Raw genomic sequence first — 7,947 nt, forward strand, 5'->3', positions numbered from 1 at the left:
AAAAGACGACTTAAAATATTTCATTTTTCGAGAATTGGCAGAGCAAGAACGCACAGGTCCAACGGAAATTTCTTTAAAGATAAACGACCATCGGACAAAAACACCCCCTCCCCTCATCCTCAAAAATACGTGAATAATATACTTTTTCAATTATATTTTTATCGTTTTTTTTTTTTTTTTTTAATATACTCATTAAAACTTCAAAATAAGCAGGTACTCGTGTGTTTTTCTCTCTACAATGTACCTGATCTCGGTGCGTAAACCTACATCATTTAGAGATGGAATTAATGTACACATACAAGTAAAATTTTGTTCCATTGTAAAATTGAGAGAAAGAAGGTTTTCCAAACGCATTAAGTATGGAGACTTTAAATAAGATTACGAGCTTATAAATGTTTGCAACGAAATAAAGTGACCATGTATCTGCAATTTCAAAAATATTTTTGCTCTCTCTGCAAATATCTGGTTACCCAATTTTCTGGTTGCGGACGGTTCAGAAAATTCTCGATGCCTTGCTCACGTAGGGAGCAGCGCACTTTGGACAGCGAAAGTAATGTAGGGCTTCTTTAGCACTGATTTTTCAATGTTTTCTAAATGTCAGCAGTCTACGATGACATAATGGGCAGTTCCACTAATAGTGTAATTTTTTTATGGCAGCTGCACTGTTTAATTTGCACTGCGAGCTGTTTAAATTTACTGCTACACCAAACAGGGAACTTTTCATTTGCAGATGTTATTCAAGGAATCAAATACGTAATTTGTGCTGGAATCACTTGAAAATGGTTAAATTAACTTAGGTATACTTTAGTGTATAGTATGCTGAAAATGTGGAGATAATTTCATGAAGGCTGTTTGCTGTGGAAGCACTAGCAAATCACCTTGTTCAGTGCCACCTGGAATGGCTTTCTTCGTGCACCTCCAAGGATGATGTGATTATTATTGTGAGTAAATTTTGTTTACATTTTCATTGTGTGAATAATAAAACTTTTAACTGTACACACAACAAGCATTTCACTTGGATCTGATGCATTCTCAAGAGTGCAGTTTCTGTTTAGCTTTTAAAACTGGCTGCCCTTCAATTCACTCAAGGTGCAGATGCAAGTTGCTGATGAAGTATTCCACACACATGCTACATTGGAGAAATATTTTAATAAAAATTAAAACTCTTGCAGGATTTCGAATAAAAACTATCCTATTTATCCCTTCTATGTTTTGGTACTGCGAAATTGAGAGAGGTAAGTAAGTTGTGAGGTTATTTTTACTTGCTTGCATGTGAGGTTAGCAGAGCAAAAATATTTTTGAAATTGCAGATACATGGTCACTTTATTTCGTTGCAAACATTTATAAGCTCGTAATCTTATTTAAAGTCTCCATACTTAATGCGTTTGGAAAACCTTCTTTCTCTCAATTTTACAATGGAACAAAATTTTACTTGTATGTGTACATTAATTCCATCTCTAAATGATGTAGGTTTACGCACCGAGATCAGGTACATTGTAGAGAGAAAAACACACGAGTACCTGCTTATTTTGAAGTTTTAATGAGTATATTAAAAAAAAAAAAAAAAAAACGATAAAAATATAATTGAAAAAGTATATTATTCACGTATTTTTGAGGATGAGGGGAGGGGGTGTTTTTGTCCGATGGTCGTTTATCTTTAAAGAAATTTCCGTTGGACCTGTGCGTTCTTGCTCTGCCAATTCTCGAAAAATGAAATATTTTAAGTCGTCTTTTATGTGCTAACTTCATTATATTTGGCTGCATTCGTATTTTTATTAGTTTTGAAACATTCATGTCACGGAAAATAATCATAAACCAGGACAAAAACGTTTTGACTAAATGTTCTAGGTTGGTTGTAAAACATTTTCTTATTTTATTTCACATCGGAAACATCTGTTAAGTTGTAAGCTTTGTAATGAATGCGACAGTCACTTGTTCGCTGAAGTGTTTGTTTAAGAAATTAGTATTGTAAATTTGTTTATGGTCTTGTTAAATGAAATTTTAAGTGAAATCATTTGGGAAAACAGAGGCTACAGGAATTTTCAACACAACTTGATGACCGACGTTGTGACTAGTGTGGGAGTGTGTGCTCGTGTAAATATCAATTTTTCTTACTCCTCGTGCCGGTCAACAGGAAAACAGCGAGTGTGTTATCTCATCGCGGGCGTGTGATTGCGTGTGGTAAATTGTGCTAGGTTAATTACCGCAAAACTCCACTGTGTGCAAATATGTAGTGTGTCGCTGTATGCAAATATTTGGTATGTCTTTTTTTTTTTTTTTTTTCAGGCAATACACACTTTGAATTTTACACAATTTCGATGCTGCAACCTAAGTGTATACATGCGAATAGGATTGCTTAAATGAAAAAGTAAAGTAGGAGGTAAGTGCAAATGTTTCCAGGAGGTTATGCACACACAATCTATTTTATGAATTAATAGGACACCAATTTGTGCGCCATCCACGCCAAGAGGGTCACCATCATGCCCAAGGACATCCAGCTTGCCCGGCGTATCCGTGGCGAGCGTGCTTGAGTTCCTTGCCATTTTTTTTGCAAGGGGGAAAAAAAAAAACAGCCCTTATTAGGGCTAAAAATAACTGTCAAATTTGAAAGGAAAACAGTTGTCTGGCTTTTTGTACCTATTAGCTGTCGTTGACCTTTACCCAGCCAATAATATATTACATTAATAAGAATTTGGAAAAACACAGTTATAGTGTCTGTGTTTTGAGGTGGTTGTTTATATTGTACACAAAAGATTTGCACACAATGCAATGTATTCTGCATAGGAAATAAAAACTCTTCAAACAGTGCCTGTCTGCAGTAGCAGCACCATCAGCAGCAGCAGCAGCAGCAGCAGCATAAAGTTCACCATTAATACCCTGAGACCTAATCCTTACAAAAAAAATATGTGTGTGTGTGTGTGTATATATGTGTATATATATATATATGCTGAAATAAGAGTGAGATGTTTGTAAGACGTTTTCCTGCTTAAAAACTTTAAATAATTTTGCACCTAAACTATACACACAATGTAATTGATAAATTTCTTTATTTATTTATTTATTTCCCCCGCTTCAAATACCATAAGAAATTTTTTAACCAGAATTTTACCTAACGGCAGAGGTGTGGCTATAGGAGGCAATGATTGCAACAACTGATACCTTCATGACTAGTATTGTTGGCCCTTAGAAGGGCCGATAAGGTGGTACAGTGCCACAGAAAGTGCCAGCGGTCCTGCTGGCATCTTCATTTCCGCTTTGGGGCTGCTTTCTTGGGCGACTTGCTCTTTGGGGCAACCTTCTTTGGCTTTGGAGCACGGGGTTTCTTCGTGGGAGGTTTGGACACCTTTTTTGCCTTTGAAGGTGCCTTCTTGGGCTTGGGGGTTGCAGCTGCTGCCTTTTTTTTCTTTTCTGCTGTAGGCGGAGTCTTCTTGACTGGTTTCTTGCCCACCGCTGCCTTCTTGGCTACGGATCGCTTCTTTTCCTTAGGGGCAGCTGCACCACGCTTGCCGCTTGGAGCCTTGGGCTGGTCCGGAGCACCGGTGGTCCCTGAAGCCAGCTTGAAGGAGCCAGACGCACCCTTGCCTTTGGTTTGGACAAGCTCGCCGCTAGCCACTGCTGCCTTCAAGTATTTCTTGATGAAAGGTGCCAGCTTTTCCGCATCTACTTTGTAGGTAGAGGCGACGTATTTCTTGATGGCTTGCAGTGATGAGCCGCCCCTTTCCTTGAGGCTCTTGATCGCAGAGGCCACCATTTCAGATGTGCGCGGGTGCGCGGGCTTGGCTCGTGGCTTCTTCGACGCAGCCTTGCCTTTCTTCGGGGAAGCTGCCTGTGATGGGGCAACAGCTGGTGCTGCAGTCGCTGCTGCGGTATCTGCCATGACGAGACTGATCCTACAGAATGCAAGAGCAAAGTGAAAATAAAATTTTTCTCTCTGCAAATATCTGGTTACCCAATTTTCTGGTTGGGGACGGTTCAGAAAATTCTCGATGCCTTGCTCACGTAGGGAGCAGCGCACTTTGGACAGCGAAAGTAATGTAGGGCTTCTTTAGCACTGATTTTTCAATGTTTTCTAAATGTCAGCAGTCTACGATGACATAATGGGCAGTTCCACTAATAGTGTAATTTTTTTATGGCAGCTGCACTGTTTAATTTGCACTGCGAGCTGTTTAAATTTACTGCTACACCAAACAGGGAACTTTTCATTTGCAGATGTTATTCAAGGAATCAAATACGTAATTTGTGCTGGAATCACTTGAAAATGGTTAAATTAACTTAGGTATACTTTAGTGTATAGTATGCTGAAAATGTGGAGATAATTTCATGAAGGCTGTTTGCTGTGGAAGCACTAGCAAATCACCTTGTTCAGTGCCACCTGGAATGGCTTTCTTCGTGCACCTCCAAGGATGATGTGATTATTATTGTGAGTAAATTTTGTTTACATTTTCATTGTGTGAATAATAAAACTTTTAACTGTACACACAACAAGCATTTCACTTGGATCTGATGCATTCTCAAGAGTGCAGTTTCTGTTTAGCTTTTAAAACTGGCTGCCCTTCAATTCACTCAAGGTGCAGATGCAAGTTGCTGATGAAGTATTCCACACACATGCTACATTGGAGAAATATTTTAATAAAAATTAAAACTCTTGCAGGATTTCGAATAAAAACTATCCTATTTATCCCTTCTATGTTTTGGTACTGCGAAATTGAGAGAGGTAAGTAAGTTGTGAGGTTATTTTTACTTGCTTGCATGTGAGGTTAGCAGAGCAAAAATATTTTTGAAATTGCAGATACATGGTCACTTTATTTCGTTGCAAACATTTATAAGCTCGTAATCTTATTTAAAGTCTCCATACTTAATGCGTTTGGAAAACCTTCTTTCTCTCAATTTTACAATGGAACAAAATTTTACTTGTATGTGTACATTAATTCCATCTCTAAATGATGTAGGTTTACGCACCGAGATCAGGTACATTGTAGAGAGAAAAACACACGAGTACCTGCTTATTTTGAAGTTTTAATGAGTATATTAAAAAAAAAAAAAAAAAAAACGATAAAAATATAATTGAAAAAGTATATTATTCACGTATTTTTGAGGATGAGGGGAGGGGGTGTTTTTGTCCGATGGTCGTTTATCTTTAAAGAAATTTCCGTTAGACCTGTGCGTTCTTGCTCTGCCAATTCTCGAAAAATGAAATATTTTAAGTCGTCTTTTATGTGCTAACTTCATTATATTTGGCTGCATTCGTATTTTTATTAGTTTTGAAACATTCATGTCACGGAAAATAATCATAAACCAGGACAAAAACGTTTTGACTAAATGTTCTAGGTTGGTTGTAAAACATTTTCTTATTTTATTTCACATTGGAAACATCTGTTAAGTTGTAAGCTTTGTAATGAATGCGACAGTCACTTGTTCGCTGAAGTGTTTGTTTAAGAAATTAGTATTGTAAATTTGTTTATGGTCTTGTTAAATGAAATTTTAAGTGAAATCATTTGGGAAAACAGAGGCTACAGGAATTTTCAACACAACTTGATGACCGACGTTGTGACTAGTGTGGGAGTGTGTGCTCGTGTAAATATCAATTTTTCTTACTCCTCGTGCCGGTCAACAGGAAAACAGCGAGTGTGTTATCTCATCGCGGGCGTGTGATTGCGTGTGGTAAATTGTGCTAGGTTAATTACCGCAAAACTCCACTGTGTGCAAATATGTAGTGTGTCGCTGTATGCAAATATTTGGTATGTCTTTTTTTTTTTTTTTTTTCAGGCAATACACACTTTGAATTTTACACAATTTCGATGCTGCAACCTAAGTGTATACATGCGAATAGGATTGCTTAAATGAAAAAGTAAAGTAGGAGGTAAGTGCAAATGTTTCCAGGAGGTTATGCACACACAATCTATTTTATGAATTAATAGTTATTATCTAAGAAAATGATAGAAGATTATAAATAATGTGTGCAGAATAATACAGAATTTGCATGTTACACAAAAAAAAAATATATATATATTCCAAATATTGTTAGCAAAATGCACCTAGATTAGTGAGCTGGATTTTTTTTTTTTTTTTGTATTTTTGTTCTGTTGATCCCACGTGGAGTCAAGGCTCCGGGATATAGAACATGTATGTGCAGACAATTAATATTTACATGATGCAAGTTACCAAGAAAAAAAATTTCAAAAAAAAAAAATACATAACATGTTACACAATTTAACTTTATGCAAAACATGAAGCAGCTGTTATCACAAGTCCATTCAACAAATTAACAGTTCAATTTCTCTATTATCAATCAAATTAAAGAATAGCTTCAGAGGGTAGGTAGGATATTCTAGAAGAATTTTTTTTACTGTTTTTTTTTTTAATACTGGTAAATTGTTTTAGTTATTTTCTGTGATATTAAGTTGTAAAGTTTTACTCCCAAGTAATTTAGTCCATTTTCAAATCGCCTAGTGTTATGTTCAACTATCCTCAATTTACTAGCATTTCTGGTGTTATACCTATGTGCGAATATCTAAAAAAAAAAAAAAAAAAAAAATAATAATTTTTTTTTTCTTCTTTTTCTTAAGAATGAATAAAAAGTTTCTAGAACGTATTCATTTATGGCAGTCAGGACTTTAAGTTTTTTGAATTTTGGTCTGCAGTTAGATGATTTTTTATCTTTTGTTATTATTCTAATAGCTCCTTTTTTTTTTTTTTTTCCCCAATGTTATATGGCAGAAAGAGTAGAGCTATGGCTACTGTGACATCATGCATTGATGGGAAGGTTATTGTTGGATAACAAAAATTTAGATGATATAATTTTTATTTTTTTCCATACACAACACATTGCAGGTACAATTTTACAGGTTACAGCTGTACCACCTCTAGTATTGCTGCCGACCATCCAACAAATGAGCACACTAAACAGGCATTGATGACATTGTTATCAACGTCTTTTTGAATCTCTCATTATTATACATAACTGCCCACTGAAACAGAGAAACTTCAAAATAGGTGTGTGTGTGTGTGTTTATATATATATATATATATATATATATATATATTTACATATATACATACATACATACATACATACATACATACATATACACTTATATATTTATTTTTTCACTTTGAATTTTGTATGAGGTATACACATGCAAAGATTCACAGCTACTGGGTGGGTGAGTGAGTGAGTGAGTGAGTGAGTGATTGATTGATTGATTGATTGATTGATTGATTGATTGAGAGAGAGTGAGTGTGTGTGTTAGGGGGGGGGGGGGGAAATGTGGTGATTGTGGGGGAAAAAAAAATTTAAAATTGAAATTTTTAAAAAAAAATTTTTTTCTGTAGGGTGCAAAATGGTAGTGCCAACGGCACGTGGTGTTCCCAAGCGGTCACCCATCTAAGTACTAACCACGCTCGACGATGCTTAACTTCGGTGATCGGACGAGAACCGGTGTGTTCATCGTGATATGGCCGTTGGCAATGATATAGATGTTTTTTTTTTGCAGTTTGTATTTGCCACTCGAAATAGCTATACCAGGTGTGATTGTTACAAACAACAGGAGAAATCGTGTAATGAACACTCTTTTACTTCCCCCCCCCCTCCCCACACACAACACCCACCACCCTCACCATCCCAACCACCAAAGCCCTCTTCAAAATACACTCTCACACACACACACAAACCCACACTCTATAACTGATGAACATTACCATAACTTCTTAAAGCCATTAGATAATATTTAACTCAAGAAAGGTATTGTGATATGTTTAAAGAAAGAAAGGTGAAACCTTTAACTTTACCAGCAGGTATTAGTATCACTGAGGTATCTTCTAGGTTGTAGCAGCAATAGTAGTAATAATAATAAAATTAAATAAGGTAATAAAAAAGAAAAGTTATACATGTGATCAAATCATGAATGTATAAAACTGGAATGAATTTAAATTTTTTTTATTTTTCTT

The 7,947-nt window shown here is 36.0% G+C and overlaps 1 non-coding gene across 1 annotated transcript; it reads right to left on the bottom strand.

Annotated features, from left to right (window-relative positions):
- Positions 1–7,347: 7,347 nt before the first annotated feature.
- Positions 7,348–7,466, bottom strand: LOC134543863 (5S ribosomal RNA). Its single transcript, XR_010077312.1, has one exon. It is a non-coding gene; the product is annotated as a 5S ribosomal RNA (ribosomal RNA).
- Between the last annotated feature and the right edge of the window lie 481 nt (positions 7,467–7,947).

The sequence above is a fragment of the Bacillus rossius genome, unplaced genomic scaffold, assembly GCF_032445375.1.
Source record: "Bacillus rossius redtenbacheri isolate Brsri unplaced genomic scaffold, Brsri_v3 Brsri_v3_scf22, whole genome shotgun sequence".
Classification (NCBI taxonomy): Eukaryota; Metazoa; Arthropoda; class Insecta; order Phasmatodea; family Bacillidae; genus Bacillus; species Bacillus rossius.